This window comes from Poromitra crassiceps (genome assembly GCF_964638095.1).
Source record: "Poromitra crassiceps genome assembly, chromosome: 10".
NCBI lineage: Eukaryota > Metazoa > Chordata > Actinopteri > Beryciformes > Melamphaidae > Poromitra > Poromitra crassiceps.
The window spans coordinates 52,339,434-52,351,241 of record NC_139631.1 but is presented as its reverse complement, the minus strand read 5'-3'; positions in this window follow the sequence as shown (position 1 = coordinate 52,351,241).

Below are 11,808 nucleotides of genomic sequence, written 5' to 3'. Positions count from 1 at the left end.
CTATAGGTAAAAGAGTACTATAGGTAAAGAGTACTATAGGTAAAAGAGTACTATAGGTAAAAGAGTACTATAGGTAAAGAGTACTATAGGTAAAAGAGTACTATAGGTAAAGAGTACTATAGGTAAAAGAGTACTATAGGTAAAGAGATAACAGTGAATGATCAAAACAGTTACTCCTCGACATTGTCTTATTGGGTAAACTTCTTGTAAATTAACGTTTTATCAGTTTGCTGGGGACCCCCTGGAATCCCCTCAAGGACCGCTGGTGGTCTCTGGACCCCACGTTGAGAACCAGCAGTCTACATGAATACAGGCAAGACTGTCAGTACTTATAGTACAAGACTGTCAGTATTTATAGTACAAGACTGTCAGTACTTATAGTACAAGACTGTCAGTATTTATAGTACAAGACTGTCAGTACTTATAGTACAAGACTGTCAGTATTTATAGTACAAGACTGTCAGTATTTATAGTACAAGACTGTCAGTACTTATAGTACAAGACTGTCAGTATTTATAGTACAAGACTGTCAGTATTTATAGTACAAGACTGTCAGTACTTATAGTACAAGACTGTCAGTACTTATAGTACAAGACTGTCAGTACTTATAGTACTACATACGGTTTGTTGCCACTAGACCACCACTGTGAGGTTAGCTGCTATATTGTGCAGTTAGTGCATCATGATAAAGGGCTTCAAAAAAAGTTATTTGTTAGTTATTGTTAGTTAAGTTCGTTATCTGTGCCAATACCGATGAAATCAGTCAAGGAGGATTGGCATTTTTTATCACTTTAACTTGGTAATTTCCAACAAAAAACATTGAAATTAACTGACACCATATTGTGAGAGGCACTGAGGCCTGGTCAGTATATCGTTTTTGTCTCACAGGCCTTTATCTTTGGTGTCACTCAATTTCTCCGTCCCACCATTTTATGTTTTGGAAGGAAGGATTCCTTTTCCATTCTGCTACGTTTTTCCTCCAAAATACTGCTGTGTCATCATCGTGCTGATCGTACTGCTGTGTCATCGTGCTGATCGGCTCATCTGACGCAGCGTTTGTGAGGGGTGAGAGCATCACTCACTCAATGCTCTCTTTCCCTCGCTCTCACACCTCTCTCTCTTTCTATCTCTCTCTCTCTCTGTCATTTATGAAATAGGCAGCTCAATGTTTTGCCACCGGCCCGTAAAGCGTGCGCATAAACCGGGAATTGTCCTGGTCCTCACGATGGCCCGTCCATCGCCATCTATAATCCCCATATTCACACACAAGACAACAACTTAAGGCCATGGCACACCAAGCAAATATTGCCATGGCAGGTTGTTGGATAATGTTTGACTGGTGTGTGCCATGGGCGTTAGTCCTACAAAACAGGCTTAACCCATTGATACCTGATGCAGCAAATTTTGTGTGTGTACCCCTTTAAGACCGGTTCGCGGTCTTAAAGGGATACACACACAAATGAGGGATATACACGCAAATGCTGCATCAGGTATCAATGGGTTAATGTCCAGGTTTCTTCAGCACACGTCTGTATAAATGTTTAGTCTGAGAAAAATCTGTTTTTCACATATTTTACAGTGCAAATATTGCAGAAGACCATGCCAAACACCCCCCCTAAATCCAACTTCAAATAGTCCTTGACCAAAACTCCCCTCGGAGAATTTGGAGAGAGATCTTAAACTTCTTACATTTCATAACAACTGAAAAGAAGTAAAGAATCTGCACCCCCCCTCCCCTATTTTGCTTACCGTGATAATTGCTTGAAGGTTGGAGGTGATCTTATTGAAAGTGAACTTATTGAAAATAACATTATGAGCGTGGTGCTGAGGGATTTCTCTTATTATCTGGACACCAGCAGATGTTCAAGTGCAGATTCATGCCAGAATCGTATTCACTTTCAAGGCCACATCAGGCTGGTTGGTAATTAGCAGTCATAAAAAAGACCTTTACAAAATCTTGGACATCAGACAAAAGAGGGAGCAGAACATCGATGAGAGAGAGGTCATTCTGAATAGACTTACTTTCAAAACAGAGCAGCAAAATGTGAACTCATTTTAAATCATTTGAATCAATTTCCCCAGATCCATTTCAATCAAGATTTCCATATAAATCTGTATAAATGTCATAATGGTCCAGTTTCTGGTTTATTTAGCCAGAGTTAGAAAATAATTTTAATACAGAAAAATACTCATCTTAAAGTATGGAATATAAAGGTTACCATGGTTACAAAACACATCAAATTAATCCATAACGAAAGCATTGGCAATGAAGACCGCTGTTAGTTTTGCGCCAATAAAATGGACAAGTGTCTTAGCTTCCAACGTCTGCCATTGCGATCCCGGGGAGAATGTGCCAGTACCAGTGCCCGTACCAGTGCCAGTACCAGTGCCGGGTCATCCAATGGCGAAAGCGAGGCCACACCAAACTTAGATGTTTGTAAAAGAGACCATTTTGAGGGAAAACTAAGCAAAAGTAAGAAACCTTGGGCGGGCTAATTCAAAAAGGGATCCCTCACAAGGACGACAGAGCATGCAATAGGTGCCGGGACCTAAAAATGGACAAGATGAACAATCACTCAATCAATCAATCAACCAATTTTATATTTATACAGCGCCAAATCATAACAAGATTTATCTCAAGGCGCTTAACAAATAGAGCAGGTAGAAGACCAGGCTCTTTATTTTAGACCAGACAATTGAAACAATTCACACATGAACTGGCGATGATACTGCGAGATCATGTGACAATAGAAGCTATTTACCAACAAGAGCAGCACTTGCTGAAGACATGGGCGTCACAATGGGATAAGAAACCAATAAGACAAAGACAAAGATGATGAAGGAGAAAGATGGGACTTCGGCCAGCGCCAAAGGCCAGGTCAAATATGTGCGACATTGGAATAATCACAGGCTCGTCGTCCACAACAAGTTGGGAAGTACGGTAGCACCACCCAGGGGATGGCAGGCAGTACCAGCTGGGGGATTACTAACGCAACACTTATTGTGAAGTATGTATAGGAAGTGAAATGTCTATCGCTAGCTAGCTTGATTAGCGGCACGATTAGCGACTTTCAATAAAACAACATTTGCTGATATGGAGATATTTTTCCCAGCCTATCAATTATAAACACTGCAGAAATGTTAGCAAAACAGAGGGTACAAGCAGAAACAGTAAAATAAGGCTGATATCTGCACGCACAAACGGCATAGTTAGCACCTGTAATTACCACTGGTGGCAGCAGAGGCCGCTGTTGCTGCTGCTGCTCAGGAGAAAGTTACATGTCGGGGCTTTAAGCAGAAAGAGACGCACTTTGATTCATTTAATGAGGGAGGTATGAAGGCCACATCAGAAGCAGCTGTGAGCCTTGGCCTCTCCTGCAGTTCCTTGACAGGTCAAGAAGGAGGACACTGCTTTCCTGGATGCTAACGATCATTTTCATCACCTCTACCTGCCTGGACGTCACTGACGCGTCAAGGTCCTTTCAATATGTGAGAAACAGAGAATATGACAATAGCGTACATTAAACGCAAAGTGGATCAAGGAAAATAATGACATCTAAAGAACTACTTTGTTCGACCTAGCATTCTTCGTGATGCATGTCAAGAGCAACATATCTCCAACTATATGCAAGACCTCAGAGATGGATTTAATTGGGAGGTTTCCAAGAGCTATTCAGTGAGCTATTGAAATATATGAGCTGTTTTCTCGTGCCTGGCGTTATCTTACCAAAAGCAAGTAGTGGGTCATTATGGTATAGCTACATAGGCCATAATGTGCAACTACTAAAATAAATGATAGCTATGAACAGAATAACGATATATACAACGTTTTACAGTCAACACGGACTCCATACTTTCCGCCATTGTTGTAGTCCCGAATCCTCACGCAACGTCACAACTCAGAAAATTTCCCAAATTCTCACTCGTAAATACGATAGCCTATTTGAGCCGTTAATGCGCTTGCAACTCGTGAATACGCTAAATACGATATATCTGAGGAGCACATGAACGCAGCAATACGAGGGATCAGCCGATAAGCATTTTGGTAAACAAACCCTGTGGAGCCAGCTGTGAGTCTCTCACTCTCTAGCCTATGTCTATGTTGTTTACATTTTAAAACACAGTTCACACAACTTTGACATGCATATATTATAGGCTACATCAAACTCTTGAGCTAATTCTGCTCTCACTCAGAATGTCAAAATATAAGCGATGTGATGTATATTTTTTTGAGATTGAGATTGAGATTGAGATTGAGATTTCACGTTTGTTTGGCACAACTCATACTAGTTAACTGCACAACTCATACTAGTTAACTGCCACGCTTCCAGGGGATTTGCGGTGTCGTGACGTCACGCTGATTCCTCGTATACTAGAGTGGCCAAACGGACATGTATTCTACTAGGGATCTCGCGCCCAACGCGCGCTTGATTCCTAGGCTCGCCGCGCTGAGCGGCCTCGCCTGTCCTGCAGCTCGCCGAGCTGGCCCTGGTGATGTCACAGTGGGATTTATGACATCACGGATGATGTCACAGTAGGATTTATGACATCACAGTGGGACAGAGAAACAAACAGAGCCCCAGCTCCCATTTACTGTATATACTGACTGATGAGAGCGTTGGGGATCATTGAAATGAAGTGTAGGCAGAGGGAGTCAGTGTTCATCAGAAGCGTGGAAAGGAAACGTGCAGTCAGGAGCGTGCAGAGGAAACGTGCAGTCAGGAGCGTGCAGAGGAAACGTGCAGTCAGGAGCGTGCAGAGGAAACGTGCAGTCAGGAGCGTGCAGAGGAAACGTGCAGTCAGGAGCGTGCAGAGGAAACGTGCAGTCAGGAGCGTGCAGAGGAAACGTGCAGTCAGGAGCGTGCAGAGGAAACGTGCAGTCAGGAGCGTGCAGAGGAAACGTGCAGTCAGGAGCGTGCAGAGGAAACGTGCAGTCAGGAGCGTGCAGAGGAAACGTGCAGTCAGGAGCGTGCAGAGGAATCATGCAGCAGAGGCATCGGAGAAATGCGAGGGAACAAGGTTATGACCCACCCCCTCCACCCGCCCCCCCTCTGGAAGTGTGTCGTTTGGCGAGGGGTAAAGGAATGGGTAGGGGCTGTTTATCCCGTTATCGTCCCGTTATGTGTCAGGGTCAAGGGGAAGGAGATGAGAGGGAGAGGGGAGCGAGTGGGGAGGGGGAGGGGAGCGAGTGGGGAGGGGGATGGGGGGAGGGGGAGGGGGAGGACCACACCTGACGAAAGGCACGCTTCAGAAGCGTGCCGAGGAGACAGGATGAGGAGACAGAGCCAGAGTTGAGGCAGAGCTCGCACAGCCAGTCCCCAGCAGCCTTGACATGTTTCCTGACTGACGCACAGGCCTACAGACAGTAGGCCTAAATAAACCTGATGGATGGAGGGCTTGTGTTTTCAGCATGCTGTTGTGTACGTAGGCCTTACCAGGTGTACGTAGGCCTTACCAGGTGTACGTAGGCCTTACCAGGTGTACGTAGGCCTTACCAGGTGTACGTAGGCCTTACCAGGTGTGCTTTTCATTCAGCTCATGTGACCTGAACACGGCGTCCTGACAGACCAGCAGCAGGGCCGGTTCCAGAACAAGATGACTAGGGATGCATCCTAGAGATAGGAAGGGGTGCAGATGACATGTTATTTTACTAAAAATAATACATTTGACCATCATTTCAAGTAGAATGATACCACCCAAGCAAGAATATTTCAAGTGTTTCAAGTGATTTACTGAAATATTTGGACCATATAATGATAATACAATTATCTCAACCTTAAAAGGTTACATGTAGGTGCCAAAAAGCCATAAATTCACATCAAAGAACAAAGAAAAACAACAATTATAATTCAAGTTTAAACAGTAAGTGTGCAGCTGCCGCATTTATTAAAAAATAATAATACGGGGCCTGACCAGCAGTCTGGCTTCACAATTATCCCCTCAAGACACAAAAAGGTTGTCCTTGAAGCACTTTACAAGTAGGCCTATGGCACTGAAATTTCAAACTCACCCACCGACACCGGACAGTCTTGCAGTCAATCGCGCTAGGGTTTTGAAAGTCAGCGAGGCTGATAAACATTTTGAATTGTTTTTCATAAACTGGTCGTTCCATAAAACTGCTGCGTTCCATAAAACGGAGGTCGCCAAACGCACTTGTCAAAGTGGGGCTCTGAGACGAGTTCGGGAGTGAGAAGGGGCTTCAGTATTTGACCTATTTTATGCCTTCACACTCACAGAAGCATTGTGAGGACGAGAGAGCGTGATGAGATCATACAGAATGTAGGGAAACAGTGGATGGATAAATCCAGAAGGAGGTGGCAATACAACATAAAACACCACAGAAGAGGAAGAACCATTGTGACATCACTGATGATGTCTATGACCTCATTAGACAAGGTCTAATGAGGTCTAATAATGCATGCTTTATGATGTTTACATGGACGGCTATAATTCGGCTATAATAATAATTTTAACCCCACTGAGGCAATTTTCTGAGAGAGAGAGAGAGAGAGAGAAATGTTATTTGTTTATATTGGTGGTTTTGGTTAGAACCTTGAGAGATCACGATCCCAAAGCATCAGGTTAGGTGTTAGGTGTTTGGTGAACTTCCACCAATCCAAGACTCATAGTTTACATTCGTTGTTGAAGCCATCAAACACAGCAGTAAGGCCTGCCCAAACCTTATCACTGTGTATGAAGCCTATCAAAGAGAAAGAGGATGCGGACTTTGGCCGCTGATAACACACTCACAGCGGCTGGCAGCGGGTTTCTGAGGCTCTCGCCAAGGTGAGACCAACAAACACCAACATACCCCCCAAAATAACCATAATACCAGCTCTCTGGTACAAGAGGTGGGTAGGACTCAAGTACATTTACTCAGTTACATGTACTTGAGTACATATATACTGTATGTATATATATATATATATATATATATATTACCATATTACCACCGCCACAGACCCAACAGCCACCCCGCTGTCAGAACCACTGCCCAGCGCCACATGCTGAACCCCGCTGCCAGCCCACGCACGGCCCCGGCACCACCACGGGCACCACGGGCACAGCAATAACCGCCATGAATTTAGCATTTTTATTTATATATAATATAATATAATATAATACTGTATAATATAATATAATATAATATAAAATAATAATAATAATAATAAATTAAAATTTTAAAATTTTAAAAGGAAAAATGTATGGCGGTTATTAGTAGTAGAGCATCAATCCCATTTTCAAACATGTGAAAATGAAATGCTGTGCCCGTGGTGGTGCCGGGGCCGTGCGTGGGCTGGCGGCGGGTTCGGCATGTGGCGCTGGGCAGTGGTTCTGACAGTGGCAGGCGCGGACTGCATAATCGGGCACGTCGGGCAAATGCCCGGTGGCCTGGCCTGGCCTGCAAAAAAAAAAAAAAAATTGGTGCCCGCAGTCAGGCCACTCACTGAACAGCAGGCCAGGCACTGCCTACTGGTTTACTAGTGGTTTTATTACTTTGTTCAGGGTTAAAGTGGGTGCATCTCATTGTAAAATTGGACTCGGCCCAAATTGGGCTTCAAACGGCCCAAATTGGGCTTCAAACAGCCCAAATCTGGCTTCAAATGACCCAAATTGGGCTTCAAATGGCCCAAATCTGGCTTCAAACGGCCCAAATTGGGCTTCAAACGGCCCAAATTGGGCTTCAAACGGCCCAAATTTTTCGCGCGTCGGCCCGTATCAGCCTGGCCTGCTTGGTATCTAATGCCCGGCCTGAATTATGATCCCAGTCCGCCCCTGGACAGTGGGGTGGTTGTTGGGTCTGCTAGCTCCATTAGAGCCCCAGCGGGGCGGTGGTAGGGCTGGTAGGCGGTGGTTTTTGGTAGGCGGTGGTTCCCGAAAATAGTTTCCAACAATCTAAATCTTCATCAAAACTTGCCATTTTCAGCATGTAGCAACGAGCTAGCATGTAGGTTTCTGCCATTAGCTTGCTAGCTAGTTAGCTCTTAATTACTCTTACTCAAAAAAAATTGTAATTTTAATTCTACTTGAGTAAATATTAGGCTACTATAAAATAACTCATTTTACTTGAGTACCGTTTTTGTTTACTCTACCCACCACTGAAGATAACACAGTTCAGGTCCTCCTGGCTTGAATAATCTGTTCTTCAAAATACACACACACAGCACACGCACGCACACACGCGTGCACACACACACACGCACACACGCACGCACACGCACACACACAGATAGCGTTGCTGTGCCCAGGGGGATCCACAGCCTTGACTGGGTGTGATCTGATTAGAGGCTGGTTGGAGGGAGGGGGGGGCACTCGTTGGAGGGGGGGTTGGGTCACTCGTTGGAGGGGGGGGGGGGGTCTCTCTTGTCAGCCTTGAGGAGATGAAGTGGTGCCTCCTCCTGGACCTCCGGCCTGCTTCACATTCATGATGCAATCAGCTGCTCCACCAACAACCATCAGTCATCAGTGTGCGTCGTGTTTGTGTGTGTGGCGTGTGTGTGTGTGTGTGTGTGTGTGTGTGTGTGGCGTGTGTGTGTCCGTGCGTCATGGTGACTATGGGCCGATCTTTGGCCTTTTAGTAAAAGACAGTAGGAATAGAGAGAGTAGTGCGTGTGTGTGTGTAGGAATAGAGTAGTGCGTGTGTGTGTGTGTGTAGGAATAGAGAGAGTAGTGTATGTGTGTGTAGGAATAGAGAGAGTAGTGCGTGTGTGTGTGTAGGAATAGAGTAGTGCGTGTGTGTGTAGGAATAGAGAGAGTAGTGTATGTGTGTGTAGGAATAGAGAGAGTAGTGCGTGTGTGTGTGTAGGAATAGAGTAGTGCATGTGTGTGTGTAGGAATAGAGTAGTGCGTGTGTGTGTGTGTGTAGGAATAGAGAGAGTAGTGTATGTGTGTGTAGGAATAGAGAGAGTAGTGTATGTGTGTGTAGGAATAGTGTGTGTGTGTGTGTGTGTGTGTGTAGGAATAGAGAGAGTAGTGTATGTGTGTGTAGGAATAGAGAGAGTAGTGTGTGTGTGTAGGAATAGTGTGTGTGTGTGTGTGTAGGAATAGAGTAGTGCATGTGTGTAGGAATAGAGTAGTGTGTGTGTGTAGGAATAGAGTAGTGTGTGTGTGTGTGTGTGTGTAGGAATAGAGTAGTGTGTGTGTGTGTGTGTGTAGGAATAGAGTAGTGCATGTGTGTGTGTGTGTGTGTAGGAATAGAGTGTGTGTGTGTGTGTGTAGGAATAGAGTAGTGCATGTGTGTGTAGGAATAGAGTAGTGCATGTGTGTGTAGGAATAGAGTAGTGCGTGTGTGTTTGTGTGTGTGTAGGAATAGAGTAGTGCATGTGTGTGTGTGTGTGTGTAGGAATAGAGTAGTGCATGTGTGTGTGTGTGTAGGAATAGAGTAGTGTGTGTGTGTGTGTGTGTGTGTGTGTGTGTGTGTGTAGGAATAGAGTAGTGCATGTGTGTGTGTGTAGGAATAGAGAGAGTAAAAAACACGATAATATAAAAATGATATGATATACAGTACAGTATATACCCTGTGCAGGCCACTTCACTGGGAACTACTAGCCGATTGGAACTCAGCTTCAAATCAAGTGTTAGCCAAAATCTTCACTTCCTATGATCACCCACTGTATAAAATCAAAATCTTCACTTCCTACGATCACCCACTGTATAAAATCAAAGATCTCTATGATCACCCACTGTATAAAATCAAAATCTTCACTTCCTACCATCACCCACTGTATAAAATCAAAATCTTCACTTCCTACGATCACCCACTGTATAAAATCAAAATCTTCACTTCCTACGATCACCCACTGTATAAAATCAAAGATCTCTACGATCACCCACTGTATAAAATCAAAATCTTCACTTCCTACGATCACCCACTGTATAAAATCAAAATCTTCACTTCCTATGATCACCCACTGTATAAAATCAAAATCTTCACTTCCTACGATCACCCACTGTATAAAATCAAAATCTTCACTTCCTACGATCACCCACTGTATAAAATCAAAGATCTCTACGATCACCGACTGTATAAAATCAAAAATCTATACGATCACCCACTGTATACAATCAAAGATCCCCTGAATAACGGACAACGGGACGGCCGACGTACAGTTGCATAACGTTCACATTTATTTGGTTTCAAGTCCTAACACATTCTAAACATGCTTTTAACACGAAATGGATCACATTCTTCACAGGTAGTTAAAACAACAAGAGCAGACAAGAGATTTCTGAAGAGGAAAACATAGTAGGCTAAAAGGCGTTTCAATTGTCTATTCACGGTCGTGACAATGCAAATCATTTTCTTCCCTGAGATATGCGATGATTTCTCTGCTCTTTCACTTCCCCCAGACTCTTCTCATCTTGTGCTCTAAGACGATTACAGCAATGCACTCATAGGGTTAGTGTGGTCCACCTTAGTGTGGTCCACCATCGCCTCATCACATGTACTTAGTGTGGTCCACCTTAGTGTGGTCCACCAGTTGGATTTCTTTTTGGAATTGTTTGACATAAAACTGGTCAAATTCAAACGTGTTCAATATCAGCACAAGATAGCAGCTACTGACAGCTGAATCCAAAAACATCACCATTTTCACGTCGGTCGAACCCTAGTAGCAACGCTGCAATAGGCTTAATAGTCTGCCGGTGGTCAACTGGCACAGGATCAGGCTCAGATCAGTGACACAGATCAGTGACACAGCATCAGGCTCAGATCAGTGACACAGATCAGTGACACAGCATCAGGCTCAGATCAGTGACACAGCATCAGGCTCAGATGAGTGAGGAAAAGCATGTAAACATGAGGAGGTGGCAGTTTGATCAGAATTACATTCTCCAAATAATTAATCGATCACAAGCAGCATTGACAAAAGTCAAATGTGATCCTGGTCTTTTAGCCCCGTCTTTAACACTCCACATGACCTTGAAATGTCTACCAATGAACAATATTCATGTAGCACAATAAAACTGGCATATCATCATGTGGTGAATATAGTGTACACAACAAATACCCATTCACAAGATAACAAGAAGTATTCATAAACAAAAAAAAAAAACATGTCAACACGGTGTTAACTAGCAAGGACGAATCACGCAAATGCTTAATCGGTATGTTGGAATTGTCGACATTCTTTCATCTTTGGTATTTGAAGTCGTGATAACAGGGCAGAGCGAAATCAAATATGATGCTAAATAACGTGAAAAGAAGCAAAAGGGAGGAAGAAGGTCCCTGAGATGAACAATCTCATGGTTGGAATGAGATATGGGCTTTGGTAGAGCAAGAAAGTATGATATAATATGGTATATAGCATACTTAATTAGAGGTCAGAGAAGGTCAAACCTGCTGACAGAAGACTAGCCTGAGGTAGCATGGAATATGAGGCAACAAGTTTATGCAAAAGAAAAAGAAAACAGTAATCAGCGCTTGTTATTATAAATCTGAGGTCACTGAGTGAAATAAGAGACACAAAATAACAGAACATTGGTGCAATGAAACCAATAAATAAGATTAAAAAAAAATCACCTATTTGAAAGTAAGCAACATGATGACAAAAAGAGGTAGTTTCAGTATAGAAATTGCAAATGACAAATCCCTGGTCTGTAAAAAATACAAGTTAGAAAATAAAAAGAACACTTGTTTCTTCAACGCATTATATCAAAAGATGAATGTGGTACAGTTAGGAAGTTAGAGTGGTGCTGCCGAGTTTGTCTTTGGTTTAACAGTAGGCTAACAGAGACCCTTCATCATGGTATCTGAGGGTCTCCGTTAGCTTCCTGCTAACAGAGACCCTTCATCATGGTATCTGAGGG